General features: G+C 36.7%; 1 protein-coding gene across 3 annotated transcripts in view; it reads right to left on the bottom strand.

Annotated features, from left to right (window-relative positions):
- Positions 1-14,290, bottom strand: part of ACYP2 (acylphosphatase 2) — a 121,786-nt gene that overhangs the window by 72,582 nt on the left and 34,914 nt on the right. The gene's annotated exons all lie outside the window — the stretch shown is intronic.

Raw genomic sequence — 14,290 nt, 5'->3', positions numbered from 1 at the left:
TTAGTACCATCTGCTAACACAGTGCTGTTATAAGGATTAAATTAGGTAACATAAGTAAAGTTCTCATCATGGTGCCTGGCACGTGGTAAAAAGTCAACAAATACTACTTTGTTCATGACACTGACAGTGAGGGGCACTTAAAGTTACACTTAACCTACAGGGATATATTTTTACAGGAAACCAAACACAGTTCAAGTAAACATGGGGTTATCTTCCAGCACAGTGTTTCTCAGGGGGTACCCTTGCCCCCAGGGGAACATGTGGCAATATGTGAAGACAATTTTGGTTGTCACAACTTTGAGTTGATACAGAGAAGCTGCTAAACATCCTATAGCACAGGACAGCTCCCCACAATAGAGAATTATCCTGCCCAAATATCAATAGTGCAAAAGTGGAGAAACCTTGTCTAGCACAACATCCTGATTTTGATAGCAGTTTGATGTTTGATGTGATTCACCAAAACAAACAAAAAAACCCCACTACCTTTTGAAATAATTACATCAGAATAAGAAAATTAAGTCTTGACGAAATGTTTATGCTGATCATAGAAATATACAATATGAAACAGATCTCCATGACTCCCTTGGAAAAAAGGACAAATCTTAAAAATAAAATGGGTTAAATATTAAGATGTGGCAGAAGTTTCTAAATGCCCATATAATACACATTCAGCCTTTTTCCTTAGTAAAAGAACCCCAGTCTAAATTGACACGACAGTATGCCCAGCTGGATGGTATTGGCACAAAAACAGATATATGGATCAATGGAACAGATTAGAGAGCCCAGAAATAAACCCACAGACTTACAGTCAATCCATCTTTGACAAAGGAAGCAAGAATATACAGTGGAGAAAGATAGTCTCTTTAGCAAGTGGTGTTGGGAAAACCAGACAGCTGCATGTAAATCAATGAAGTTAGAACACTCCCTCACTCCATACACAAAAATAAACTCAAAATGACTTAAAGACTTAAATATAAGACAAGACACTATAAACTTCTTTGAAGAAAACATAGGCAAAACATTTTCTGACATGAATCTTAGCAATGTTCTCCTAGAGAAGTCTACCCAGGCAACAGAAATAAGTGCAAAAATAAACAAATGGGACCTAATTAAACTTATAAGCTTCTGCACAGCAAAAGAAACCATAAGCAAAACAAAATGACCACCTACAGAATGAGAGAAAATGTCTGCAAATGATGCGACCGACAAAGGCTTAATTTCCAGAATATACAAACAGCTCATACAACCTAACAAAAAAAACAAACAACCCGATATAAAAATGAGCAGAAGACTGAAACAAGCAAATTCTCCAATGAAGACATACAAATGGCCAATAGGCATATGAAAAAATGCTCAGTATCACTAATTACCAGAGAAATGCAAGTCAAAACTACAATAAAGTTATCATCATCATCTCACACCAGTCAGAATGGCCATCATTCCAAAGTTCACAAATGAAATGCTGGAGAGGATGTGGAGAAAAAGGAACCCTCCTACACTGCTGGTAGGAATGTAGTTTGGTGCAGTCATTATACAAAAAAGTCTTGAGATTCTTTAAACAACTAAAAATAGACCGACCCTATGATCCAGCAGTCCCACTCCTGGGCATATATCTGGAGGGAACTCTAATTCAAAAAGATACATGCACCCCAATATTCACAGCAGCACTATATACAATAGCCAAGACATGGAAACAACCTAAATGTCCACTGACAGATGACTAGATAAAGAAGCTGTGGTGTATTTATACAATGGAATACTACTCAGCCATAAAATAGAATAAAAGAATGCCATTTGTAGCAACATGGATGGACCTGAAGAGCATCATCCTAAGTGAAGTAAGCCAGAAAGAGAAAGGAAAATACCATATACTATCACTTACATGTGGAATCTAAAAAAAAAAAAAAAAAAAAACTTGTCTACAAAACAGAAACAGACTCACAGACATAGTAAACAACTTAAGGTTACCAAGAGGAAAGGGAGTGGGAAGAGATAAATTGGGAGTTCAAGATTTGCAAACTACTATATATAAAATAGATAAACAAGTTTCTTCTGTATAGCACAGGGAACTTTATTTACTATCTTGTAGTAAACTATAATGAAAAAAAGAGTATGAAAATGAGTATATGTATATGTATGACTGCAACATTATGCTGTATGCCAGAAATTGTAAACTGACTATATTTCAACAAAAAAAGACTAATGTTTCCCCTTGGATTAAAAAATAATAATGATTTGAAATTTAAAGCAGAACAATGCCCCTTTGTCCTCCTCCCATGGTACAGGCCTCAAAAATACTACTTATGTGATTTTTAATGAATGAACAATATTTCATTATATGAATATATTATAATTTATTTAACCAATTCCCTATGACTGAACACTATAATTAATTATAATTTTCACCATCAAAAATACCTGTGCTTATATGTAAGTCTAAGTACACCTAATTATTCCCTAGAGTGAAAGGAAAGGGCAAGAACACTTTCAAGGTTTTTGGCTACATACTGCAAGTTTGTCTTCGAGAAATATTTACACCAATTCTTAATACAAACTGCAGTGGCTGAGAGTAGGTGTTTTCCCCTTACACTTCCCACACCGGGTATTATCAATCTTTTTTTCCTCTCTCTTTCAAAATTGAGTTGAATTTCATATAACATGAAATCAACCATTTTACAATGAACAATTTAGAACATTCACAATGTTGTACTAGTATTCTTTTTCATCTGCTAATTAGGTGGTTGGAAAAAACTTCTCTCTTTAAATTTCCTTAACTACTAGGGATATTAAACATTTTGCATATATTTGGTGATCATTGGCTTTTCTTTTTTGTGAACTACCTGGCTATTTTTTTTTTCTATTTGGATTTTTTGGGCCGTGTTTCATGCAAGTATTTAATACGTGTTATATTTACAACATACATAATGCAACTATATTGACAACTTACCTTTTGACCATAAATTTTGTTTATGATTGGCATATAAAGTTTTAATACTTCAAAACCATCCTACATTTCCTTCACATTTTATTCGACATTCCATTTATAAGGCCCTCACTACAAGATTTGTTATCTATACGTTCTTCCTGTTAGTTAATGGTTTCATCTTTTACATTGAATGCTTAATCTAGATAGGATTTATTTGGTAGGAGGGAGGAAACGAACTTACTATTTTTGCAAATAGTTACCAATGGTCTCAGCATTGTGTATTAAACAATCCTTCTTGATCATATAGTAATTACATGTATTAGGGTCTGCTTCTGAATTTTCTGTTCTATTTCATTGACCCAACTGGCCTGTATTTGTATTAGTATTACACTGCTAAAATTACTGTAGGATTTTAAATTCTTCATTCTTCTAAATAAGTTTTAAAAGCATTCTGTTGTTTCTCTAAAAAACATCCCTAGGGGCTGAACACTGTATTAGTTAAAATGTCCTAGGTAGCAAAAAGACTGAAAGCCAATTCAAAGAGGCTTAAACAATAAAGGATTTTATTGGCTCTCAACTGAACCCAAAAGTAGATCAAATTTCAGAGTTGCTTGAAAGAATGGCTCATCAATATCATTAATGACTCATGTAATTCCATCTTCCATTTTCCAGCTCTGCTATCCATTTTGCCAAGTTCACCCTACAGCTAGGTCTCCTCATAGGTATAGGACAGCTGCCAGGAGCAAATCCAGTCACTGAGTCTTCACATCTAGCAGAAGACTAGTAGACTAGGAACCTTCAGCAAACTGCTTTTTGCTGAATCATCAGACTGAATCCTATCACCTACCCCCCCTTTTTTTTTTTAACCAATCACAGCTAAGGAGGACAGGATTAAAATTATTTGCTTGGATTAATCAGGAGCAACCATAGCCCTGACATGGAATGGGTACTGGGGAGACAATCCCAACTTTTACTATAATTAGAATTGCTTTAAATGCATTAATTTGAAATGAATTGGTATCTTCATAATACTGAATCTTTTTATCCAAAGATATAGCACCTCTCCTATTTAAGTTTTCTGCTTTTCTTATATTTTAGTAAGGGCTTGTAGTTTTCTTCACATATATTTTGTACATGTATATATTTATTCAACCAGTCTCTTTAATTCTAGGTAATTTTATTTAGGGTTCTATTGTGAATAGGATCTTATTTTCTGTTATATTTTGTACCTACTTGTATGATTTAAGATCTTCTCTTTTTTTAATTTTAGTTTACTATTTTATTTATTTATTTTTAAAGTTTAAACTAGCTTAAGCTTAAAAGAAAGTTTACTGGGTTATATAACTGGGAAGTCCTAGGCCACTCTTAGATACAAGCAAGAGGCCCCCAACCCTGGGCCCACACTCTATAGGGCCCCCACATACAACAGAAAAGAGAAATTTATTAAAGAATGCATGAATGTCTCTGTTACTCAGGATGTGGCACTTAGAACTGACAAGTGCGACTTTTAATGCTGAACACTCCTTTTCATGACTACCATTGTTCAGGCTCCTGGACTGTTTCTCCACATTTCTTGCTCTGTGACCTCAAGTTAAAAAATGACTATTTAAATATTCTACCACTCTGACCTTGGAGACAAACCCTGATCCTAAGTAAGAATAATTTAATTATGTTTTCATGAAAATAAAACTAAAACAAGATTAAATTTTCCAGAGATTCAATTTTGAAGTTCAGATTTAAATTTTATTAAAATTTGATATTAATTATTATAGTTCCTCTTCAAATATCAATATATAATTTAAAGTATTTCAGAAGATAAGCAGCACATATGAAAACATTTAATTTTTCAAATTTTTGCAATTGTTTTAATTTACATTTTTGATGAAGTATATTCAAATTGGGTATATTTTAAATATCATTACATTTTAAAATATTTTAGATCATTATTGTGAATGAAAGAAAATTAATATTTTGATTATAATAATGTTAGTGCTGAAATAGAAGCAGGAGAAATTTTATAGAATAAATTATGATTTAAGAGTCATAATTTATTCTGTTTTATACTACCATTATATTACCACTCATCCTAAAATTCTGGCCCATCCTCACAACATGCAGGTTTGTGTTTTAAAACGACATAAAAACAACACATGGTTTGTGGACCTCCATTCTTAGTCTTACCCAGACTCTGCCAAGATTAGGGCAGGACCTGGTCCTGAGTTTTCTGTGGCCTATTTGTAGGTGGATCCAGGGATCCAAAGGCATTGTCAGGGTCGGATGGTGCTGACAGTCCACTCATATCCCAGCCTAGTAGAAAGTGAGCTTCTTTCTCTCAGTGTTTATTAATCCCACTTGGACCACATGCTCATCCCAGACAAATCATAGTACTCAGGGAATATGGCACCATGACCAGCAGCATCTCATATTTTCCCTCGTAACTGGAAGTTGGAGCACATGGAGTTAAGAAGGAGCGAGTTCCTAAAGATGCTGGCAGTTAAAATTAAGTCCATCGCACTGGAACCTAAGGTAGGTACTTAATTTTGCAAATTCATTTTATATCTTCCCTCTTATCAAGCTCTTAAATTCTAATAGGATTTCTGGGTTTTGTGGGTTTCTGGATAGACAATGCTGTAAGATGTAAATAATGATATGCCCCCGCTTTATAAAAAGTTGTATTATTTTGCCTTTCTTATTATATTGCCTCAAACTCTCAAAGCAGAGTTCAATGGTGGTGACAGCAAGTATTCCCTATCTTGCTCCTAGCTTGAATTGGGTGTGCCTTTAGCATTTCAGGATTAAATATCATTTTGATGTTGTTTTAGCAAAGGTATTCTTTGTTCTTTCTGTGTGGGATCTTTCCGAAACTATATGGCCAGTTCCCCCTGCCAAGTTTTGGGGAAACTAGGTCTGCACCAATGTGGGCACTGCCACTGTATACAAATGATAAATCAAGAAAAAATAGCTCCTATTTTCATAAACAAACTGCTGTAAATCCAGTCACTGCCAGTCCTGCTAATGTGACATCACTGAGTGCCTGCTCTGTTCCTCCCAGACTGAAACAATCCAGAAGAAAGGCTGTCTAGACTCCAGATGGTGGTCATAAATTTCACCATGTATTTTTCAGTTTCCTTTGTTATTTTTAGCAGAGGAATAGTAGAAGTTTATAACAGGCACATAAATAAGCATTTGGGGTTTTATGAGTGAAGACTCAAGATTTTAAGATTCGTGGCTGATGTTTAAAGCACTTTGTGCATCTTTATTTTGCAACAAAAATTTAACATAAAATATCCTTATTAATGAAGTGAAAAGTTGTTATTACTAATTAGGAGGTAAGGAATGGCCTTGTGAGTCATGGCCAAATAAGATCATTAAGTGAACTCTGATGAAGCAGAATGGTGTCTGTTTCACTCAGCATTATTATCACCATGGGTTGGCACACTGTAAGTGCTCAGTAAACATTTGATGAATTAAATTGATTCAAAGATGTATAGAACAGTTTCCTGAAGTTAGGTCACTGCAAAATGGGCATTACAGAATTCAGATTATATATAAGTTTTAAAAAGTTAACAAGTATATCAGTATTTATCTGTGGCCTGGCAGAAAGTAATGCTTACTATGTTCAGAACTGTCTGAGTCAACTCCACAACTACTCTAAGTAGTAGGCATTATCATCATCTATGTTCAGCCTGTCAGGGTGTTCAGAGAGGTCAAGGACCCTGTAAAAGGTCATGAAGCTGGGCCTCAGATTCACTCCCTCCTTCCACTGAAGTAATCTACCTACCATAACACAAAACATGAGGTTTTTATTTATTCCTGACCATCCACTCTCAAGTTCCCTGCCTCATTTACTTTTTCGTCATCCTATTTATTTCCTTCTAGTACTTACAGTACTCCTTGATTATCTGGTTTATTTGTCTGCTTGTTAACTATCTGACTCTTGAGAGATAGTGCTATGAGAACAGGTAATTTATCTAACTGTTCACAGCCATATGCTGGTACCTAGGACATGGTATATGTTGAATGCATTGAATGAATGAATGAATGAATAGATGGATGGAATCAAGTGCTTTTTGTAATACTAGAGGAAAGTCAACCTAAGTAAAGAGAACTTAAACAGGGTCACCAAATAATGAAGAGAACTAGCAGCCCAGAATTTTAAAATTCATGGTTACTTCATTCCAGTCTCATACTCCCTGATTAAAACCTTACTCTTACTGTTTTCAACTATAATGCTATTCTTATGCAAGCTACATGATGATCAAAACTATATTCTCTTTCAAATTCTTTCCACTAAATGCTTTATATTTTTCTAGAATTACGAGCACATAATATATAATATTATGAGTCACCTAGTCCACTATCCAGCATCTAAGCAAAGTCTGGCCCAGAAAACAGAAAAGATCTCAGATTCAAGTAAAAGTGTTGTTTACACCAGTTCAAATGTTTTAAGAGCCCAGAACTAAGGACCTTGAAGTTGTGGGTTTGGGCCACAGCCTTGCCTTAGTCTATGGTAGCTACAGAGCACAGCCAGCCAACCATCCTGGAAATACATTTCCTTTGTCATTGTTAAGCACTGTATAAATCAGATGAATGAGAAAAAAATCTCTGTTACCTCTGAATAAACAACTCAAGGAATGTGCTTCACCCATAATAAAGCAGTCATTTTAAAAGGTGTTTACTGGGAGTTTTTAATGGCATAATAAATGTTTTGATATGTTGTGATAAATATCAGTATAAAAATTGTATATATATTTCAACAATAGGGAATTGTTTAAAAAAAAACAGAACACTAGTAAGTCTGCATGATGAAATTTCATGTGGCCAATAGAAGTCATGTTTTAGAACACTTAAAGAAGTGGGAAATGCTTTTAGTTCACCTTTGTATCAGTCATGGTCCTACCAGGAAGTAGATGGGGTGACTGAGAAGAGTGACTATTCACAAAGGACTGGGCAGGGATAACGGAAACAAATGGGAGCTGGTAGAGCACCTTGGGTGCTAGCATCCCTGGGGAGTCACTACCGTCCAAAACCAGAAAGGGCAGGGAGGGAGCAATTAACCTGAGCAAAACACAGTAACACCTGTAGCTGTCAAAGAGGGCCTCGTGGTGGGACCTATGGCCTTAGGTAGAGAAATGCTCCTTCTAACCACAGCCTAGAAAGGAGTGATCTGGGGAATAAATACCCAGGCTTTTCTACCCCTCTGCCATCTGATCTCATGTCAGTGCTTTCCATTGTCAGAACCAAACTGGAAGGCAGAGGGTGAGGGAGCCCATTGATGGAGTCTATAGAGGTCAGCCTCCCAGAACAGGGTTGGATGGAGGAGGGAGGAGTGTGGATCTGAAGGAGCAAATGGAGAATACCCAGCACAATATTCAGTGAACAGTCAGATTGTAACACAGTATTACAATGTAATTCCAAATTTATAATTAAATATGTAATATATATATATATATATATATATATATATATATGCACGCACACACAAAACATACACACACAGCTCAGGTTCCCCAGCAGATAGACTGATTTACATGTAGGAAGTTTGTGAAGGACTCTTGGGAACAGTGATGCGAGTGGGGAGGGAAGCAGGATTGACAGAGGGACAGGTTGAACTGTAACTAGGTTGTAACAGAGGCCATGGCCATTCCTACGTGGAGCTCAAACTGGGATGGCCCTTCAGAGTTGTCCCAATTGAATCAAGAAGGCTGGGCTCTGGTAGTCCTTCAACAACTGGTTATTGAACGCTGGCTGCCCCATGAGGCCAAGGGCAATGCCTGGGTAGAGCCATTAACGGCTAACACCCCCAGCACTGAGTGACTGAGAGCATCATCCTACAGACAGTGGGGGGAAAGGGGCAGGGAACTAAGGTATGGCAGGTAACAATGGCTGACTCTGGGTCACAGAATTATGGTTGAATTATTTTCCTGTATTTTTTGTTTGTTTGTTTTTTTAGTAATACTTTTGTGTTGTTTCAAATGTTCTAAAAAATAGGAGGCAACTGGCAACCTGTATCACAATATGTCTTAGTTTGATAATCAGTAAGTTTACAGTAAAAATTAAAAAAGGAAATTGAGTTGTTGTTATTGTTTGGTAACGTGCATACTCCTAGAAGACTTAGAACAAAACTTTTTCTTCCCTTTTAATTCTTCTAATTTCCACTGCGTTGCAGACACATATTGACAGAAAGTCAGTGCTCTTGGCTACATATTCCATAGAATGGCATAAGAGCTTAAGTCAGAGGCTACCGTTACAATGTCTATTAATACTTCAGTCTCATCAGTGTGATATTAAGTAGGTGCCAGTCAGTCTAACTGTTAACGCTGGGGGTGGGCAGGTTACTTGCTATTAAGTATCACAATGCAGAGTGGTCAGCTGGCATTATATATAAAAAAGGCAACATTCTAGAGGCAGCGTCTACAGATCTTTCTGCCATTCAGATCAATCAATGACACTCTGCCAACTAGCATGTTATCTTACTAAAAATACAATTTTATTGGTGAATTACCGACTTATTAATTGGCATGTGTTCAAAAAAGATTATCACTGGTGACACTGAAAGTATTCAAAATATGCAGATTAGCTTGAATGATTTAGGAACACCCCTCAATCCTTGTACAAATAGAAGAATCCAGCCAATTCTAACACGTACTACTAGAGATGACATCAGGGGTTTGATTCTCTAATTGGTCCCCCGTTCTAGCTACTGGTTTCAGTGGAGTTCTAACTGCATGAGAGTGCCCCGTCTGTCTGCTATGAATTTCGCATACAAGATGAAGTGTAAGCACTTAAAAGAATTCCACAGAGCAGGAGGATTCTTTTGAGTTTATAGAAAGTTTGAATGAACTACTTTGGTCTACTTGCTAATGAATGCTTGGTTTAATAAACGCCTTTTGTGTACCTAAATTTTGCCTGAAACCTGCTTTTATTATTGCTAATGAGTGCTTCGTTAACAAATGCCTTTGTGGGCCTGAGTTTTGCCTGAAACCTGCTTTTATTATTACTTGGTAGCAAGTTTGTGAGGTATAGCTAAACACACCACCTCCTTGATAGCTATTATTATTCACCAAGAAGAATCTAAGAGTCATGCATGTCTAAAATGGCTTAGGCTCATTTGGCAACATGTACTAGCCAGGCCAAATACCAGGGACATCAAAAGAGCATTATTATTCTTTTCCTTCCAGAGCAAACTATTGATTCAGAATTGATTTACAAGAATATTGTTGCATTCTACTTTTAGGAGTAAATATATTGATTTCTTCACAAAAACAAGCTCCCCCTTTCACTCTGCTTTTTTAATTAAATCACTATAATATGCTGGTCGTAAGTGCTGGCCAATCATTGTTCATCAGAAGCCCTCAAACTCCAGCCCATAGGCCAAATCTGGCCAGCCATCTGTTTTTGTGCAGCCCACAAGCAAAAAAAAAAAAAAAAAAAAGAGGTTTTAACGTATTAAAATGGTTAAGAAAAATGAAAAGATTAATATTTATAACATGTGAAAGTTACATGAAATTCAGATTTCAGTGACCATAAATAAAGTTGTATTGGAACACAGTTTCATTCGTTAGTTCACGTGTCATCTGTGGCTGCGTTTATGCTACGATGACAGAGTTGAGTAATTGTAACTGAGACTATGAGGCCAGTGAAGCCTAAATCACTTGCTATCTGGTCCTTCACAGAAAAAAAAAATTTGCTAAACCCTTCCCTTGACGATGGGACATACCATTAAGCAAGTCAAAATAGAGGCTCAATTCTCATGAGACTTAGGTTCTTGAGGGAGACTGAACACACACACACACAGAAATACACAACAGCAGTAAGTGCAATGGAAAATAAGAATGTCATACGGAGTGACAGGCCTACTGACATGGAGGCCGACAAAGTCCTCTCTGAGGAAGTGATATTTGGTTGGGGATCTGAATGACAAGAAGACAGCAATATGAAGATAGAGACTCCAAGCTTGGAGTACTGGGGAAGCAGAAAGATGGACAATGGACCAAGTGCATGGACAGCGAGGGGACAGTGACAGAAGAGTTTATGTACTCCCTTTGTTTCTTAGAATTGTCAGGGACTGTAAGATAAGAATCTCCCTGGAACTTGGTGACAGCAGCTGAAGAGTCATTAACAACTTGGTCAGTGTAAAACAGTGTCAAAGGGCAGACAGGCTGAAAGATTCTACCATCTCCATCAGTTCATACCCCCAGAAGAGGCAACAAATCACCTGCAAATTCTCCTCTCTCCTCCCACTTTTCATCTCTAAAGTATCTGAGGAAAGATGTGAGCAAATGAGTGGAAATCAAAGTAACACATAAACCTTGCAAGGTCCATGAGCTACAATCTGGAGACAGAGGAGCTGCCAATTTCCCCCACCTACTCCCATGCTCATACTGCTCCTGCTCCTGGTGTAGAAGTTGACTTATCTTCTCACCATTCACTCACTGTCATGGGTTATACACACTACTGTATGGCTGAAGATCTGGGGAAATGAAGGAAATCTGAACCCACGCCATCACTTCAGTTGCTACAAATGTGTTCACAAATAAAAACACGTGATCACCTTAAACAACTTCAGTTTCAAAAGCTTCACTTAAAGTACCCAACTTTTGTGCTGTCTCTTAGCCAGCATTTGTATGTATTTTTAATGATTATGGTTATATGGGGAATATGAATTTTTAAATCAATATTCCTATTAGTACAGGCAAAGAAGTCAGCACCTTTTTAAAGAAAAACAAGCCTCTCCACTGGAATTTGACACATTGTAAAATGATTATAAATCAATAAAAAATGTTAAAAAAAAAAAAAAGAAAAACAAGCCTCTCAAAAGAGGAGAATGAAATGTAATTAGAAATGTATTAAGGTTTAAAAAACTGTTTTTAACTTGTTTCCTAAGAAACCAAAAATAGAACTGACAAGTACAACTTCCAAAGAAGCTTAGATCTACTTACTCTATTATTAAATTTTCCAGTTTAAATTTTTTAGAATCACTAATCTAAGGGGTGAAAAAAGCTCTTACATGAAATAAAATTAAATTCCCCAGTTAATTGTGTTTGTGGTTATTCTACTAGTGAACATGGATCTTCATGAACAAAGAAAAGTGCCAGGGTTGCTCTCAAACAGGCTAGTAACGTTATTTTGCAACCAACAACACACTGAAATTCTTATGCAGCCACAAATACCATCATAGTCTGCTAGATTTGTGCAAGTAACTGCCTGGCAGCTAAATTTACTTAATTAAAAAAAATTCAGCCACCAAGAATGAAAACTCTTAGTAGGGAGACAAAAGTAAACTCATTCTTCTGTAGCATCACCTCTTCCCACTCAGTGTCTTCAGGATGAGGAAGAAACATGTGACTGAAACTGAGCTCATACATTTATTTTTAAAGTGTTTCTAAGTAGTTATATGAGATGAAAAAGTCCGTATTTGGGGCTGGAGAGAGTAGACATGCGAGAAGGCCAGCAGAAACTTCGGAAATATGCGATTAACACGTGAGCCTCGAAAGCCATGTGCTCAGCCTCACGTGCTCCCACCATTCCCCCCACGGATAAGCCATAGTAGAGGGCAGTAAAAGGTTAGCTGGAGGAGAACCCTCCTCTCACCTTTGACTGCCTTCACTATGTTCCATTCCAGGAGCTCCAGGGCTTCAGATAAAAAGGTCAAGAGACCAGGAGTATACAGCACATTCTCCTTCCTTTTGCCTGTCCCAATCCTAATCTTTCCCTTCAGATTCCCTCTTCTAGGTGAAGCCACAAGCACAATCCCTGCTCTCAAGACTCTTCACAGTCCAGCCAGAGATATGAATATGCTTCCAACCATTTAAGAGGTTGTGTCTACTCTGATTAAATGTTTTAATAAAGTGTAACAGGATTTGGGGATCAAAGTTTTCCTATTGCCTAGAATTGACAACCAAGTATTATTAAGTATCACCAAATTCTAAAAGGAGAAATGAACAGCTGGAATGAGATTCCTCCTTGGAGGTTACTGAGGAGGGAAATGAGCAGCTGCACCCCACTCTCAAGTTTTAAAAGAATAAGAGAAGGGGGAGGCAAGTCACGTGCCTGCAAGTGCAGCCTTCTAAGTGCCACGTTCTTGGGAAATACACTGTCTTGCTTAGCAGTCAACATATGGTTCTAGGAAGATAAAAACCGACTGCTGATTCATTTAACCAGCAGTCAGGTGTAACCATAATGGGAAATGAGAGAAGGAAAGCGTCGTGTAAGTAGTGTAAGAGAGTTACGTCTTCATCTATCATAATAGAAAGTCAAGAGATAATGTCTAAAATTAATCATTTAAGAGACAGCAGTTTGAGTTATCTTAATTTGAAACTGGGAGGAATGCCCAAAGAAATCACTAAAACTGTTATTGAAAAGTGAGATGGGGTGGGTTGAGAGGTGCGCGTTTTTTAAAATATATTTTTAGCACTTTGAGACTTAAACATGTGCAGGTATTATTTTATTTAAAAAATAAAATTAACTTATAAAAACAGAAGACTTTTTATTTAGGTAATAATTTTTGTGGACCTTTTCTGTGTGCCGTTTATCAAAAATGTACAAAAATTTAACACTAGTAACATGGATATAGCTGATAGATTACAACTGGTCTTAAACTCCTAGAGGTTGAAGTTTATTTAGTATTCTAATGTGAGGGCCAAATAAAGGTGAGTATATGTGTATGTCTGTTAGTAAAACCCATATATTAGAAACTGAAGTGGGGGTAGGGGGTTCTCCTGCACATGCCCTAACGTCACAGAAAGATAAAAACCAGGCAGACCCACCCAACAAAGTACAGAAGAGTATCATACAGGGACACAAGAACTTATCAACACGGTGGCCATTTGGTGTTGGCATAAATAGCACTGCACGTGTTGATCGGCCCTGTAAGAGTCATTGCTGAATTTATAGATAGAAACTGTCAAGTCAGAAACCATTATCACAAGAAGGTTAAGTTCTGCTAAAAAGCTTCCAATCTGGGGAGCAAAAAGGGATGAGTTTAATACAATCTAAAATGGTTTAGGTAATAAAATTCTTCTGTAACATTCCTAACTGGCAATTCAAGCAGCAAAATCAAGTTTTACAAATCTCAACAGATTTAAAGAAATGCAAACTGGTGCCAAAAATAGAGCTTTGGTTTATCTTACCAGTCTTAAACCATGGTTGACCATTTTATGTGCTATTTAAGTGAACACATGCAATGCAAATTTTGACTTTATCATCCTTAGCTATCCAGAGAATGGCAATACCTAAAATTTTATTTCTAATAGTTATAGACACAGCCAGACTACAACTAATGTATTATCTGTAATAATCATCCTCTACAGTAGTAGGGTCTTATCCATTTTAATTTTCCCAAGAGATACTTTAAATTCACAT

Source organism: Camelus ferus, chromosome 15 (genome assembly GCF_009834535.1).
Source record: "Camelus ferus isolate YT-003-E chromosome 15, BCGSAC_Cfer_1.0, whole genome shotgun sequence".
NCBI lineage: Eukaryota > Metazoa > Chordata > Mammalia > Artiodactyla > Camelidae > Camelus > Camelus ferus.
This window is presented reverse-complemented; position numbering and strand designations above follow the sequence as displayed.